General features: G+C 34.6%; 1 pseudogene; it reads right to left on the reverse strand.

The window, feature by feature from the left end:
• Positions 1-11,844: 11,844 nt before the first annotated feature.
• On the reverse strand, positions 11,845-12,249 carry LOC131839904 (NADH dehydrogenase [ubiquinone] 1 alpha subcomplex subunit 5-like; annotated as a pseudogene).
• Positions 12,250-16,403: the final 4,154 nt, after the last annotated feature.

The following is a 16,403-nucleotide window of genomic DNA, read 5'->3' on the forward strand; positions in this document are numbered from 1 at the left end:
GCATAGCAAACTTGTATCTCAATAGTTATTTTTTCTTTTCTTTTCTTTCTTTTTTTCTTTAAGATTTTATTTATTTATTTGTCAGTTGGATAGAGAGAGCGCAAGCAGGGGGAACAGCAGGCAGAGGGAAAAGCAGGGTTCCCGCTGAGCAGGGAGCCTGATGCAGGACTCAATCCCAGGACCCTGGGGTCATGACCTGAGCAAAAGGCAGACGATTAATGGACTGAGCCTCCCAGGTGTCTGCACAGTTATTTTCACAGATAGCAATTCTTTTTTTTTTTTAATTTTTATTTTTTATAAACATATATTTTTATCCCCAGGGGTACAGGTCTGTGAATCACCAGATTTACACACTTCACAGCGCTCACCAAATCACATACCCTCCCCAATGTCCATAATCCCACCCCCTTCTCCCAAACCCCCTCCCCCCGGCAACCCTCAGTTTGTTTTGTGAGATTAAGAGTCACTTATGGTTTGTCTCCCTCCCAATCCCATCTTGTTTCATTTATTCTTCTTCTACCCACTTAAGCCTCCATGTTGTATCACCACTTCCTCATATCAGGGAGATCATATGATAGTTGTCTTTCTCTGCTTGACTTATTTCGCTAAGCATGATATGCTCTAGTTCCATCCATGTTGTTGCAAATGGCAAGATTTCATTTCTTTTGATGGCTGCATAGTAATCCATTGTGTATATATACCACATCTTCTTGATCCATTCATCTGTTGATGGACATCTAGGTTCTTTCCATAGTTTGGCTATTGTGGACATTGCTGCTATAAACATTCGGGTGCATGTGCCCCTTTGGATCACTACATTTGTATCTTTAGGGTAAATACCCAGTAGTGCAATTGCTGGGTCATAGGGCAGTTCTATTTTCAACATTTTGAGGAACCTCCATGCTGTTTTCCAGAGTGGCTGCACCAGCTTGCATTCCCACCAACAGTGTAGGAGGGTTCCCCTTTCTCCGCATCCTCGCCAGCATCTGTCATTTCCTGACTTGTTGATTTTAGCCATTCTGACTGGTGTGAGGTGATATCTCATTGTGGTTTTGATTTGTATTTCCCTGATGCCGAGTGATATGGAGCACATTTTCATGTGTCTGTTCGCCATCTGGATGTCTTCTTTGCAGAAATGTCTGTTCATGTCCTCTGCCCATTTCTTGATTGGATTATTTGTTCTTTGGGTGTTGAGTTTGCTAAGTTCTTTATAGATTCTGGACACTAGTCCTTTATCTGATATGTCGTTTGCAAATATCTTCTCCCATTCTGTCAGTTGTCTTTTGATTTTGTTAACTGTTTCCTTTGCTGTGCAAAAGCTTTTGATCTTGATGAAATCCCAGTGGTTCATTTTTTCCTTGCTTCCCTTGCCTTTTGCGTTGTTCCTAGGAAGATGTTGCTGCGGCAGAGGTCGAAGAGGTTGCTGCCCATGTTCTCCTCAAGGATTTTGATGGATTCCTTTCGTACATTGAGGTCCTTCATCCATTTTGAGTCTATTTTTGTGTGTGGTGTGAGGGAATGGTCCAATTTCATTTTTCTGCATGTGGCTGTCCAATTTTCCCAGCACTATTTATTGAAAAGGCTGTCTTTTTTCCATTGGACATTCTTTCCTGCTTTGTCGAAGATTAGTTGACCATAGATTTGAGGGTCTATTTCTGGGCTCTCTATTCTGTTCCATTGATCTATGTGTCTGTTTTTGTGCCAGTACCATGCTGTCTTGATGATGACAGCTTTGTAATAGAGCCTGAAGTCCGGAATTGTGATGCCACCAACGTTGGCTTTCTTTTTCAATATCCCTTTGGCTATTCGAGGTCTTTTCTGGTTCCATATAAATTTTAGCATTATTTGTTCCATTTCTTTGAAAAAGATGGATGGTACTTTGATAGGAATTGCATTAAATGTGTAGATTGCTTTAGGTAGCATAGACATTTTCACAATATTTATTCTTCCAATCCAGGAGCATGGAGCATTTTTCCATTTCTTTGTGTCTTCCTCAATTTCTTTCATGAGTACTTTATAGTTTTCTGAGTATAGATTCTGTGTCTCTTTGGTTAGGTTTATTCCTAGGTATCTTATGGTTTTGGATGCAATTGTAAATGGGATTGACTCCTTAATATCTCTTTCTTCTGTCTTGCTGTTGGTGTAGAGAAATGCAACTGATTTCTGTGCATTGATTTTATATCCTGACACTTTACTGAATTCCTGTATAAGTTCTAGCAGTTTTGGAGTGGAGTCTTTTGGGTTTTCCACATATAGTATCATATCATCTGCGAAGAGTGATAATTTGACTTCTTCTTTGCCGATTTGGATGCCTTTAATTTCCTTTTGTTGTCTGATTGCTGAGGATAGGACCTCTAGTACTATGTTGAATAGCAGTGGTGATAATGAACATCCCTGCCGTGTTCCTGACCTTAGCGGAAAAGCTTTCAGTTTTTCTCCATTGAGAATGATATTTGCGGTGGGTTTTTCATAGATGGCTTTGATGATATGGAGGTATGTGCCCTCTATCCCTACACTTTGAAGAGTTTTGATCAGGAAGGGATGCTGTACTTTGTCAAATGCTTTTTCAGCATCTATTGAGAGTATCATATGGTTCTTGTTCTTTCTTTTATTGATGTGTTGTATCACATTGACTGATTTGCGGATGTTGAACCAACCTTGCAGCCCTGGAATAAATCCCACTTGGTCGTGGTGAATAATCCTTTTAATGTACTGTTGAATCCTATTGGCTAGTATTTTGTTGAGTATTTTCGCATCTGTGTTCATCAAGGATATCAGTCTATAGCTCTCTTTTTTGGTGGGATCCTTGTCTGGTTTTGGGATCAAGGTGATGTTGCCCTCATAAAATGAGTTTGGAAGTTTTCCTTCCATTTCTATTTTTTGAAACAGTTTTAGGAGAATAGGAATTAGTTCTTCTTTAAATGTTTGGTAGAATTCCCCTGGGAAGCCGTCTGGCCCTGGGCTTTTGTTTGTTTGGAGATTTTTAATGACTGTTTCAATCTCCTTACTGGTTATGGGTCTGTTCAGGCTTTCTATTTCTTCCTGGCTCAGTTGTGGTAGCATATTTTCAGACCACAATGCTCTAAAGCTAGAACTCAACCACAAAAGGAAGTTTGGAAAGAACCCAAATACATGGAGACTAAACAGTATCCTTCTAAAGAATGAATGGGTCAACCGGGAAATTAAAGAAGAATTGAAAAAAATCATGGAAACAAATGATAATAAAAATACAACGGTTCAAAATCTGTGGGACACAACAAAGGCAGTCCTGAGAGGAAAATATATAGCGGTACAAGCCTTTCTCAAGAAACAAGAAAGGTCTCAGGTACACAACCTAACCCTACACCTAAAGGAGCTGGAGAAAGACCAAGAAAGAAACCCTAAGCCCAGCAGGAGAAGAGAAATCATAAAGATCAGAGCAGAAATCAATGAAATAGAAACCAAAAAAACAATAGAACAAATCAACGAAACTAGGAGCTGGTTCTTTGAAAGAATTAATAAAATTGATAAACCCCTGGCCCGACTTATCAAAAAGAAAAGAGAAAGGACCCAAATAAATAAAATCATGAATGAAAGAGGAGAGATCACAACTAACACCAAAGAAATACAAACTATTATAAGAACATACTATGAGCAACTCTACGGCAATAAATTTGACAATCTGGAAGAAATGGATGCATTCCTAGAAACACAGGTAGCAATTCTTAATCCACTGAGCCACCCAGGTGCCCCGCAGGTAGCAATTCTTAAGAAGTATTAGATGGTACATATAAACATCGGCCTGCCTTATTTTCTTACCTGTTTAAGGGTGTTGATATTTAGTTAAAATAAGACATATTTGTAAATCTTCACAGAATCCAAATAACGGCATTTGGAATTATTTTATTTCTCTGTCTCTCCATCAATGCTGTCCATGCCCTCTAGGTGGTTATTCACAGGCATTTACTTCCCTGACCAGCACTAGTCCTAGAAATATGCCTTGTCTACATGAACAGTTCAAGAAATAGAAAAAATGTAACATGAAAAAATAATTTTCTTTCCTTATGAGGGAAACAAAAGAAAAAAGTAACTAAAAACCCCTTTATTCATTATTATGTCTTCATTTTGTTGTTTTTAACTGATTGCAGCTTACTGCCCTGAGTCCTTTTGCTTAAAGGCCTTTCCAAGGTCAAGAAAGTGAGATCGCCCAGGCAACCAACCTTTAGAAAAGAGAAACTCAAAGGGCAATTTGCTAATAGAGCAGAAACTGGTGATGGTTACAGAAGGGAATAGCAGAAAGTGAGTCATAGCCGATGATTCAATGGCTGGATAGGTAAAAATGAAGAGAAAATTAATTAGCAGTAAATCTAGCAGGAGATTGAGCTGGGTACTGGAGTAATTAGCCTTTTGCTCTAAATCCACTCTCCCTGCCTCACAGTGGCTGTGTTGCACTGCCTAGCTAATGAATTCTTCTGACCTCCTGCCAGATTTCTGTTTCATTCCCCACAGAATAAGGAGCACCTTGCTATATTTGTGGAGTTTCCAAGCCTCTTCAGTTTTCCTAAGCTGCTGTGATTTTGACCTATCTGGGCAAATAGACAAGAAGGACTGAGGTGCAGATGTTAGTGTTAACAGCTAAGCCTTTGTAGGTATACTCCAAAGAGGACTGCCTCTAATCGGAGGGCTCATGAGGAGTTAACCAATACCAGGAGAAAATCACAAAAATATGTGGTCTTATTTCCTACACTTTTTGGAATGATAATTTATGTTTGTTTTTAAATTATTTTTAGTGTCCTAAAGGTACTGATTATATAATTTAACAAAACCTAGTGATTTTCTTTCAAGAATTCTATGATTTAATTTGAGATAAATAGACACTCTGAGGTGTTCATAGGAAAATAGCACTCTATCTGTATTGGACAAGGGAAGAAGAAGAAAAGAAAACATGGTTCTAAGATCAACTGACCATTTTTAGAACAAATTTCTTTATATTTATTGGGCATAGTTTATATTCAGAAATGATCATTTTAATAATGCATCTAGTTAGAAAAAAACTGAAGCCCTTCTGTCAATGTTCCTAAAAAGAGTGTTTCATTGTGTTTGTTTTTTCAAGAGTCACCTGTAAATCTTTCCAGTCATCTGAAAAAAAAATTACTGAAAAGTAAGATTTATCATAGATACAAAGCACAGCCATGTCCAATAAATTTGTTCAAAAATTTCTGACCCACTTATTCATTAAGAAATCATTAAAGTTTTACCATTTACAGAAGACTGGAAAAATGGGTAGCCCAAATCTAAAGCCGATTAGAGACACAGGGTCGAATTCCCTTATGCCAGACAATTTTACCTCTTTATTCCCCTGTTCCCTCTCCAGGAAGAATTTAGTAAAATACGTTGGCTTAAACAAACCTCTTTAGTTTGGTTTGTTCCAGAACTTGGGTTGAATACTATGAGTACATTTTCATCAGGAAAGTTGCAGGCAGAGGTAAGGGATGCAAAAGTTCTGGTTGCCATGCTGTAGGTAATTTTGTTTTGCATTTGACGTTCAGTGGATCCACAGACCACACTGATAACACTTACAGAGTCAAGTATAACATCATCTAGTGTTGGCTCAGATCTCTCAGCTGCGTAGAAGACTAGAGAGCACCTCTTAGTCTTCTAGAACTCTGGTTGGGTCTGAATATCAATTAATTAAAATGGAATGTAATCCACAGTGATTATATATTAGAGGAAAATTGCAGAACTATTATATTACTGGGTAAAATCTGGAAGGTTTTTTTTTTTTAATAGAAATGGTCTTGTTTAAAGTTTACTATCATGTTGAAAAAATAATTTGATTTATAAATATATTCTTATTTACTAGAAGATAGGTGAGAAAAATATACATGATCTTTCTATGGTATAAATCTAGGGTTGGCAAACTACATTCTGCATTCTTAATATGGCCAACCAATAGTTTTTATAAATAAAGTTTTATTGGAACACAGCCCTACTCATTTATTAACATACCATCTATGGCAGCTTTTGTGTTGCAATGATAGAGTAGGTGTGGTGTGACAGATTCCATATCACAAAGCCTAAAATATTTGCTATCTGGCCCTTTACAGAAGTTTCCTAACACCCGATTGTTAGTGATTTGATGGAAATAGATTAGGAATATTATATTCTCATAAAATATAAAATCCAGTGTTATTAATTGAATCCAAATGTCTTTAAAATCTTAAACCAGTGGAAGTAAGAATTATGAATTTCTGAAAATTAAAAAAAAAAAAAACAACACAGGTTGTACATTTTTTTCCAGAATTTGATCTTTTGTGGACTTTCCTCCTCTGTGTATGCTAAAATCCTCTTTACTGTTTATTTTTATGACAGAATATCTTGTTGATAGTTTAAAGACTTTGATGATGGGGATGATTTCAGTAGCATTCCATTTTTACTTTCATTTGGTTGCCAAATAAGCACAAAACTAGGCTTAGTTGATTAGAAGTAGATTCTGCAGTTTTTAACTATGGAATTCCCTGATGGTATGAAGTATCTTTTGGTATTCTGTGCCTAGAGATACACTCTTGAATGGCAAACTTTGTCATATGCTATCACTAGATTTAAGAAGTTATTGCTGAATTAAGTCCATAAAATATTTGACATCTGGCTGGTCATGCTTCATTCCTATTACCCTGGCATAGTATCATGTGAATAGCACAGTACTCTCAAACCTGAATGCCCAAATTCCAGTGACCTTCTGGGTAGGCCTTGATCATATTTCTTAATCTCCTGTGCCTCACTTTCCTTGTCTGTATATACCTCACAGGGAGATCTGAATGTCAAGAACTTAGAACACTGTCTAATTGTGAAATGTTACTATCATTATCCTTTTACTATAATGTCAGAAGCAGATAAAGGTCTTTGTGAATTAGTAAAATAATTATTTAAAAGACACAATTTTTCACATTCTATAAGGATAAAATGGATTCATCAGAATATTCTTAGATAAATTACTTGAATACAATACCTCTTCTTCTGATGCCAGAACATTTCTCTTTTGCTTGTTCTCTCTCTCTCTCTCTGTTTAGGAAATTTAAAAAGGTCACATTTGTAGTTTGGGTGTTATGTACACTGTCTTGGCCTAGGCAACACCTGCCACATTTTCCCCAAGTCCACGAAAAAGATTGATTCCCTGACAGAAACAAGAAGTCTAGCAAGTCAAAACATTGCCTCAATAGCTTGCTTAAGGTTATCTTGTTGTCAAACATGCATGTTTTTACCTGTATCCTCTCTCTGAAAGTGTGCGGGATAATACATTTAACCACGGTTTTGGATAACATAAGTAAAATAGCAGCTCAGCCAAACAGATTAAAAGAACAGCTACTGCAGTATACAGTATAAGTCCTTTTTTTTTTCTAAATGTTTTATCTTATCTGGTATAACACATAACATTTTTATTGTGAAAACAGAAAGGCGAGTGTCAAAAGGGGCAATGTATGGCACTTAGAAAGAAAAATGTTGAACATAACAAGTTCTCATGTCAGGGCCTGCACAGAGCCACACCTTTAAGATCACTCAGAGGCTGGTTTCTCAATGGGTTTTATTTCCTCAAAGAATAGTTTTGATCTGCTAAATGTAAATTCTGCAAGAAGTATCAAAACCGTTAGGCTGCAGTATAACTTTAAATTGACCCAAAATTTAAATGTACAATGATGAAACTCCTAGCCAGGAAAATGAATAGAATGAAAAACCAGCTCAAGGATCAATTTTGAAGGAAATGCCAAAAAATGTTTTTAAAGATATACTTCCTGCAGCTTTTGTCTTTCCTTTATATTACAGAGAATTTCTTTTCTCACAGTGGGATTTTAAATTAATTTATAATTATACACACTTGCAGGGGATGAGAGAGAAATGACCTAATTATAGACCAAATGGATACCCTCTGGCTATCTTGCAATTAGAGCTACTGGGGTAATAGATGTGCTTTATTTCGCCTTGAGTGGACTCAGTGGTTAACCTGGCAGTGCATGTTGGAAGTGATTCACATGGTCCACAGCAAAATGTCAAAATCTGTGCAGATTATTTGGAAGAAAAAATGAACAGATAAAACTAAATCTGAAAAGTGATTGTGAAACTGAAACTTTCCCTGCCCTGGACAGATAGAAGTACAAACTCTGACCATCAAGGGAGAAAAAATAAGCAAAGGGTTTTAATGCTGTCTCTGTATCTAACTAGATTCTAATTAGTTACAATTATGCTGCTGGGGAATAACAGCTACAGTGACACTGAAGAAGAAAATGCCCAGTTCTAACATAATTCCCACCATTTCTTTAGATTTCTCTTTTTTGCTGAGATTTAGTTAGAAACGGTAGAGAAAGCAAAAGGTCTTAACAGGTATCTAACAGGGTCACTGAAGCAGCAAATTCCTTTTTAGTAATTCTTTGGCCTTCTTACTTTTCTCTCTGTACACTCTACAGCAAAGGGAATAATTGCTTTTATAATGTGTACTCAATTATTTCCCCTTCTTCCAGCCAAGAGGGCATTTCTCTGCCTGTTCTTTCTGTACCAACCCCAAACAGGATACTTAACCTGCAATTTGAAAAGAGCCATGTTCTTTGTCTAGTTAACAAAAATATTCTGGCTATGGAGTTCCTAAAACCCATATGAAACACTTAGCAAATGATATAAGTGACATGTTATTGAGAAGGAGAAAAAGAGCCAATAATGTACTATTCATAGGTAGGGAGAAAATCAGCAGAACAGAGTATTGTCATGTGTGTACAATGGCTACACTGAGTATATCAACGAGGTGAGGAGATTATGACCCAGTTTATGTGTACTGAGGGGGATGGTGATGGTGTGTGACTGCTGACTGTCGAGACAATTCTTGCATTTCAAATGATTAATTATTTGGTACCCTTTTCTGTTTTCTTATATATAAAATGGGATTATCTAAAGCTGTGGGATAGTAAATACTTAAGGTATAAATATTTTATAGCATCATTGATCCATTTATGTAGTTTTGCTAAACAAAACTATGTAACATTCTTATAATTTGTCTAGATATTCTAGCTATAATTCATGCAATACTGGTTTTTTTCTTTTTTTTTGGATAAAAAAAATTCAAATATTTACCCAAATCTTGTAAAGTGAAATCATGAGATGTTCTGTTCTCAGATCTCTGTTTAAAGGATATATTCTAAATAGAATAGTCATTCAAGCAAATCAGAAACATAGTTACTTACTACAGGGAATGGAAAAAAAATTGAGATTCAAGTGACAGTTTTAACTATATCAAAATGGAGTCACTTGAAAATATGTAAATAGGAGATGAAGAACATTTAAGAAATTAAATAACTCAATGGAAGCAATGAAGAGCAAGTTGGATATCTCACAAAACCAAATAGGTAAATAAGTAAACCAAGTAGTAAATCTGATGGCTATACATCTATGCAACATTCACAATTATTTACTGTGTGCCAGGTGTGTGGTGGAAAAGACAGAGAGTGGAATTTAGGGTCTACAGGATGAGTTGGACCTAGACTCTTAGGAAAAAGATAGTGATGGAAGTTTTAAAAGAATAAACACAAATTTTGCTTCTGTTTTCATGTTGCTAATACAAGTGCAAATATGCTTAAAGATGAAATACCCAGTGGAATAAAAGTAGAAACAGAACTTCCAAACCAGACCTCTGGAGTAAGGCTATCCAAAACCATTTCCCTACTCCATCACTTATGAACTACTCACCTTGAGTGGTCTCTGAATATTTTTCATCACATTTTCCCTTTTCAAGATGAGTATATTAATGGTACCAACTTAATGCTGCATTAAATCTGCTAATATATGTTGAAATTTGGGGACTATATCTATTTTATGGAAACCCTTTAGTAAATGTTGGCTATCACAATTACAGTTATCATAAGGGGAAGTACAAGTTGGGCAATGGTGTTTGGCACATGGGTACTTAATAAATATTTTGAATGATCTAATGAATTAATATGGAAAAATATAAAAAAGTAAATAAAACTTTCTAATAAAGAAAAACATGAGAAGACTGAAATTAAAAACCACAATTATTAAAATAAATGTAGGTAAAAATTACTCTATTGAAAAATTAGGACTGTATATTAATAGAAAGAAAGTTCATATATATTCTGTCACGAAGACATCACTCTTCAAACAAAAATGAAAGAACAATGTTGAAAATGTAGGACAGATCATGCTATACAAGGTAAATGAAAACCAACAGAAAGCAGGTGAGCAATACCAACATCAAACAAAGAAGAGCTCAAAGTAGACACATATTAAATGTGAGAAAAGAAAGTTATTTTGAAATAGAAGATATAATTTACAATGAAGATAAGCAGAAATGTATCACTATGAACCTAAAGTATTATATCACATTGAAAGGAATAACTTGTATAAATATAAGGAGAAACTATAAGATCTCAAAGTAAGAGGGTATAATATATTTGTCTTATACTTTACCAATTAAGTACCACAAAATGATTATTAAGTAGTAATTCTAAAAAGGAATAAAACAATAAATACAGGAAAAATTAATAGATTAAGATGGAGACTTTAATAGAATTATAGCTAAACTCCAGAGGTAGAAAATCTAATAAGAAAGCCAAATGAAAATTCATGTTCTGGTATTAGGAATTAGACTACATAGACATCATTAATAAAAAGCAAATATTAATTTAAATTTTGAGCTAATGTATGTGTGTGTGTATCTTATGTATGAAATATAAATCAGTATAAGTTAAGCAGTAAGAGTTAAAAAGAAAACCCCCAAACAAAATAAATAACAAAGTAAAACACTCCTTAGTAGAATAAAAAGTATAAAGAATGAGACAAGTCACAAAAGAATTCATTCCCAAAACGTTGGTTTTAAAAATGAGCTCTGTCAAGCATTCAAGGAACAGATAAATTCTATGAAATTAGGATAATATTAAAAGCTTTTCAATTTCCTGAGGCTTGATACTTCTAAACATTACTAAGATAGCATAGAAAAGAACACTATATATTCCCAAATGAATATAGATGAATATAGGATAAAACATTTCTAAAAAAGTCATTAGCATGTTCAACCAGAGTGTACTTGAAGAACGTAGTACATAATGCAATTCAAAATAGTTGGTTTGGTAGGACACAGACAAGGGACTGATAATACATAGATATTGGAAATGCTCTTATTCCTAGCCTGGGTGGAGATTTGTTGAGAGTGTTTTTTTTTTTTAATATTAAAAAAAAATGTTTATCTGAGTGCAAGAGAGAAATCACAAGCAGGGTGAAGGGGTATAGGAAAAGTAGGCTCCACTCTGAGCAAGGAGGTCAATGTGGGACTTGATCCCTGAGCCAAAGGCCACCACTTAACGACTGAGCCACCCAGACACCTGGGAGTGTTTTTTGAAGTTGTGTTTTGTAACTTACACATACATTGCTTAAGTTATTTTACATGTTTCAAATATTACCTTAATTAAAAATAACAGGACAAAAAAGAAGATTACACATAATAAATTTTACTTAGTCCAAGAATGTAAGTCTCATTAAACATTGGCAAATGTAGTAATGTGATTCCTCATATTAGTGAGAAGACTGCATGACCATGTGACTAATTAAAAAACAAACATTAGCTATAATTCAGCAACCACTCTTTTTTTTTTTTTTTTTTAAGATTTTTATTTATTTATTTGACAGACAGAGATTACAAGTATACAGAGAGGCAGGCAGAGAGAGAGAGGGAAGCAGGCTCCCGGCTGAGCAGAGAGCCCAATGCGGGACTTGATCCCAGGACCCTGGGATCATGACCTGAGCCGAAGGCAGTGGCTTAACCCACTGAGCCACCCAGGCGCCCCAGCAACCACTTTTTTATTTTTTTAATATAACAGAACATTTAATTACATTAGTTTCCCATCAACACACTAGTCATTTAATGTTAACTATATTGTCCATTTCCATTGGTTGGCAGGAGGCTTTTCCACTAAGGGCTCCCATGGTTTCCACTGTATCATTTTCTTGCCGACCTAGTTCATTTCAGCCTGAAGAATCACCTCTTCTAGGTAGCCTCCCCGAACTCGGTCTTCTAATTTCTTAATACCTGGTTCTGCTTTAACTATACTTAGCTCCTCATTTGTAACCTGTTCTGTATACTTTCTATATGCTGCATTTTTAGGAATTTGCTTAAGAACATCAAATCTTTATGTACAATATTCTTAGCATTTTGTGTGGACTTTCAGATAAAGCCAATCCCACAAGGCCAGTGGTCTTCAGCAAACCCACCATGATAGCCATTCAGCATCCATTCTTACAAAATTTTTTAAAACACTAAATCCATGGTTACTAGGTATAGTTATGTAATAAGATGTTTTATCTGAACCAAGAGCAGATATCATGCTGAATGGAAGTATACTGTTAATAACAAGAACAAAATACCAATGCCCGCTTTCATCTCTACAATGAACACTGTTCTGAAAATCATAGCAGGTATAAAAAGAGAATAAAAAGAAATAAAAATTCATTCACTTTGGAATGAACCTGCCATTAGTTACTATTTTTTTTTATATTATAGAAAACATAAGGTAATCAATTGCAAAATCATTTGAATTAATAAAAATTTAAATAGGTGTCCACTTATTTAGTAAATACACCAAAATATAATAGCTTTTCTGTATAGTAGTTAGAAAATATAATAGAAAAATAATCATTATATTCACAATAGCAAATAATCTATAAATTATTTAAGAATAAACTTAATAAAAGACATATAAGACAAATGTAATTATGAAACTACACTGACTGTCATAGAATAAGAGCTGAATAAAAGAAGGTGCATGCTCTTTTCCTGGATGGTAAGACAAAATAATTTAAATGTATAAATCTTCAAAAATTAATATTGAGATATAATTCTAATTAAAAACTCTTGGTATAGTTTAATTTTTGATAAAATCATACTTAATCTTGAAGAATAAACATGAAAGAATATGGTTAGGAAATTTTTGAAAAAACGTAATAATTTGTCCTATCACATATTAAAACATATGATGAAGGTATAACAAATAAATAGCATTTTTCTAAAAGCAGGTTAGACTAGGAGCACCTAGGTGTTTCAGTCAGTTGAGGGTCTGACTCTTGGTTTGAGTGCCAGTCATGATTTCCTGGGTCATGAGATCAACCCCACACTGGGCTCTGCACTTAGTGAGTAGTCTGCTTGAAGATTCTCTCCCTCTGTCCCAACACTCTTCATGTGTATGCTCTCTTTCTCTCTCTCTCTCTCTCTCTCTAAAATAATTAAATAAATCTTAGAAAAATTATAGTAGACTAGAAACAGACCATAATCTTAAAATAAATTGAGACAAGTATAGATAAAAATCAGTATATGACCCCTCAAGCCATAGTATTATGGTATTAAAATACAATATTATAAGCTCTTCATATTTTAAGCTTATACAATATTATAGCTCATCAAACCATTAAGTAAAAAGTGAACTATTTATTTAGTGGTATGACAAAACAAGCTATTCCATATTTTATGGACAACATTCATTGTTATTGCATACTTCAACCGTAACTAAATTAAAAACTACCAAAAAATCCATAAAATGTTTGATGCAAATTGCTGAATATATGAACAGTTATCCTGTGGGGTCAGGCCTTCCTATGCATGACCAACTGTAGAACTATAGGAAAATGTTCATAAATTGGCAGAAACCATAACAACAAAAGCCTTAAATAAAAGCAGGAGATAAAAAAAAAATTCAGAATTTTTCAGAAAATCACTATAAACGGTACTAGAAAGCAAACCACAAATCCAAAAAAAAATTCTAGTGTCTATATGCAAATACCCAATTCTGATATGTAAACATTTCTTTCAAGTTGGTAAGTAAAAAAGGAATATCTTAATGGAATTTTGAGCAAAAGACACAGCATGGAATTTAAATTAATGAATTAAAGTGGACAATAAATGAATAAAAAGATGTTTGGATTCAATAACAAGGAAAGAAATGCAAATAATACAAAACCAAAATAGTATTTTCCATCTATCATATTTTCAAAGACTAAAATAATTACTAATAGTATAATCAGGATGTTGGAAAGTAGCCAAACTTCTGTTACAAGTTAATAAAACTTTTCTAGGGGCGCCTGGGTGGCTCAGTGGGTTAAGCCGCTGCCTTGGGCTCAGGTCATGATCTCAGGGTCTTGGGATCGAGTCCCGCATCGGGCTCTCTGCTCAGCAGGGAGCCTGCTTCCTTCTCTCTCTCTCTCTCTGCCTGCCTCTCTGCCTACTTGTGATCTCTCTCTGTCGAATAAATAAGTAAAATCTTTAAAAAATAATAATAATAAAAAAATAAAAAAAATAAAACTTTTCTAAAGAGCTATTTAAAAAAAGTATCATGTGTATACCCTTTAATCCAGCAATTCCATTTTTAGTAATTGCTTCTAAGGAAAAATACCCTCAAAATTCCAAGTGATAGTAGGTTTATTATAGAGCTTAGATATATAATTTATATATGTATTAAGTAATCATAAATAATCTAAGTGTTGAATAATAGCAACTAAGTAAATAAATTATCTCAAAGTTATACAGTGATCTATTACACAATCATACTAATTGAATATGATAAAAATATATCAATGGAGAGAGATGAACAAGCACATTAGGGTGCCTAATATGGTCTCATTTTTATATGAAAATAGAAATCTCCCTCTCTCTCTGTATGTATATACATATGTATATATGTTATAGGCTGAACTGTGTCCCCTCAACATTCATAATTTGAAGCTCTAACCCCCAGAACCTCAGAATGTGAATACATTTGGGGATTGAAACTTAAAAGAGATTATTACATTAAAATGAGTCTATTAGGTTAATCCAATCTGACTGATATTCTTATAAGAAGAGGGAATTTGGACAAAGTAACGCAGGGACACAGACATACCCAGAAGAAGCCATGTGAGAACAGAGTGAGAAGGCAGCCATTTGTAAGCCAAAAGAGAGGCCTCAGAAAAAAAACAGACTTGCCTGCATCTTACTCTTGGGCTTCTAGTACCCAGAACTTAGAGAAAATAAATTTCTGTTGTTTAAGTCATTTAGTTATGATATTTTGTTAGGGTAGCCCTAGCAAACGAACGCTCTATATTTGTGCATGTGCATGGGTCTATGTGTGTATGTGTATATATATTACATATACATTATAAATGTATTACATATACTATATATGTGTGTGTGTGTGTGTGTGTGTGTGTGTGTGTATTTATATAGACACAGACACTCATACACACACATATATACATATATTTGGTAGCCAAAATAATATATCCCACAATGTCGATAGTGGTTATTTCTAGACATTCATGATTTTGGGCTTATTTTTTCTAGATATTTATAATTAGTACTTGTTTTTATAAGAACAAAAATAAAGTCTCTTTAATTCACAAAAAAAGAAGCTCAGTACTCAACTGATTCTTGTTTTATAAATCTAGTATAGTGCCTTATGCATAGAAAAGGCACAATATAAATTGTATTGATTAAAACAATTAAAGACTAAATTGTATGAATTGACAGGTTTTTGTTAAATGACTCTCTAAAGCACAATAAACCTCCATGGAGATAACAGTATCTACAGATTCTTTTTGTATTCAGGTCTATACTTTCAGGGTGCTCTCTCTCCTACCCTGCCCAGGAGGCAAATGCATAGGACTTATATTTGATTTTTACCTATGTTTACTTCTATTTTTCTTTTAAGAAATTTCAGTTCCTTACTAGTTACAGATTCTATTTTTAGGCTTAATTGGCATCATTTAAATTTTTTTTTCCTGACATTTGATTTGTGTGTGTGTGTGTGTGTGTGTGTGTGCTTTCTGTTTTATTTTGTTTGTTTGTTTGTTTTCCCTGACACTGCATTTTGGTTAGGTTATGTATGAACTTGGTGCAATGGCTCCCTGACGTTCAGGTTTCTCTTCCTGTGACCCACCATCTCCCTGTTTCCACCTCCGAAGCTACCTTAGCATATTGACAAGTGAGAATGGATAGAGCCTCAGTGTCTGACATAGATAAAGCTATCAAAAAACACCCTGCAGGGGCAAGCCCCAGGTCCAAATAGGTCTTGTTAGATCTGTATAGACACTTTAGAGTTCCTCTTTCTGAACATACATTTAATCATTGTACAGATGCAAGCCATTTTCCCTTTGCCCCTAAACTCTGGATCCTGAGATCACAAATCTGTACCTCCTGCGGGCATGTATTTTTTATTAATGGAAACATCAAAATTCCAGTGTAGCTTTGGCAACTCAGTTTGCAGAGAATTATTAAGCTATTTTGAGTGCTCCAGAAAAGTAGGATGCATATCTGGTATTAAAAAATGTCATACAGAGATGGAAATCTAATCAATCGTATTTCAGATGAAGGAATAAATAGTCTTTGTGATTTATGTTATTAG

The sequence above is a fragment of the Mustela lutreola genome, chromosome 8, assembly GCF_030435805.1.
Source record: "Mustela lutreola isolate mMusLut2 chromosome 8, mMusLut2.pri, whole genome shotgun sequence".
NCBI lineage: Eukaryota > Metazoa > Chordata > Mammalia > Carnivora > Mustelidae > Mustela > Mustela lutreola.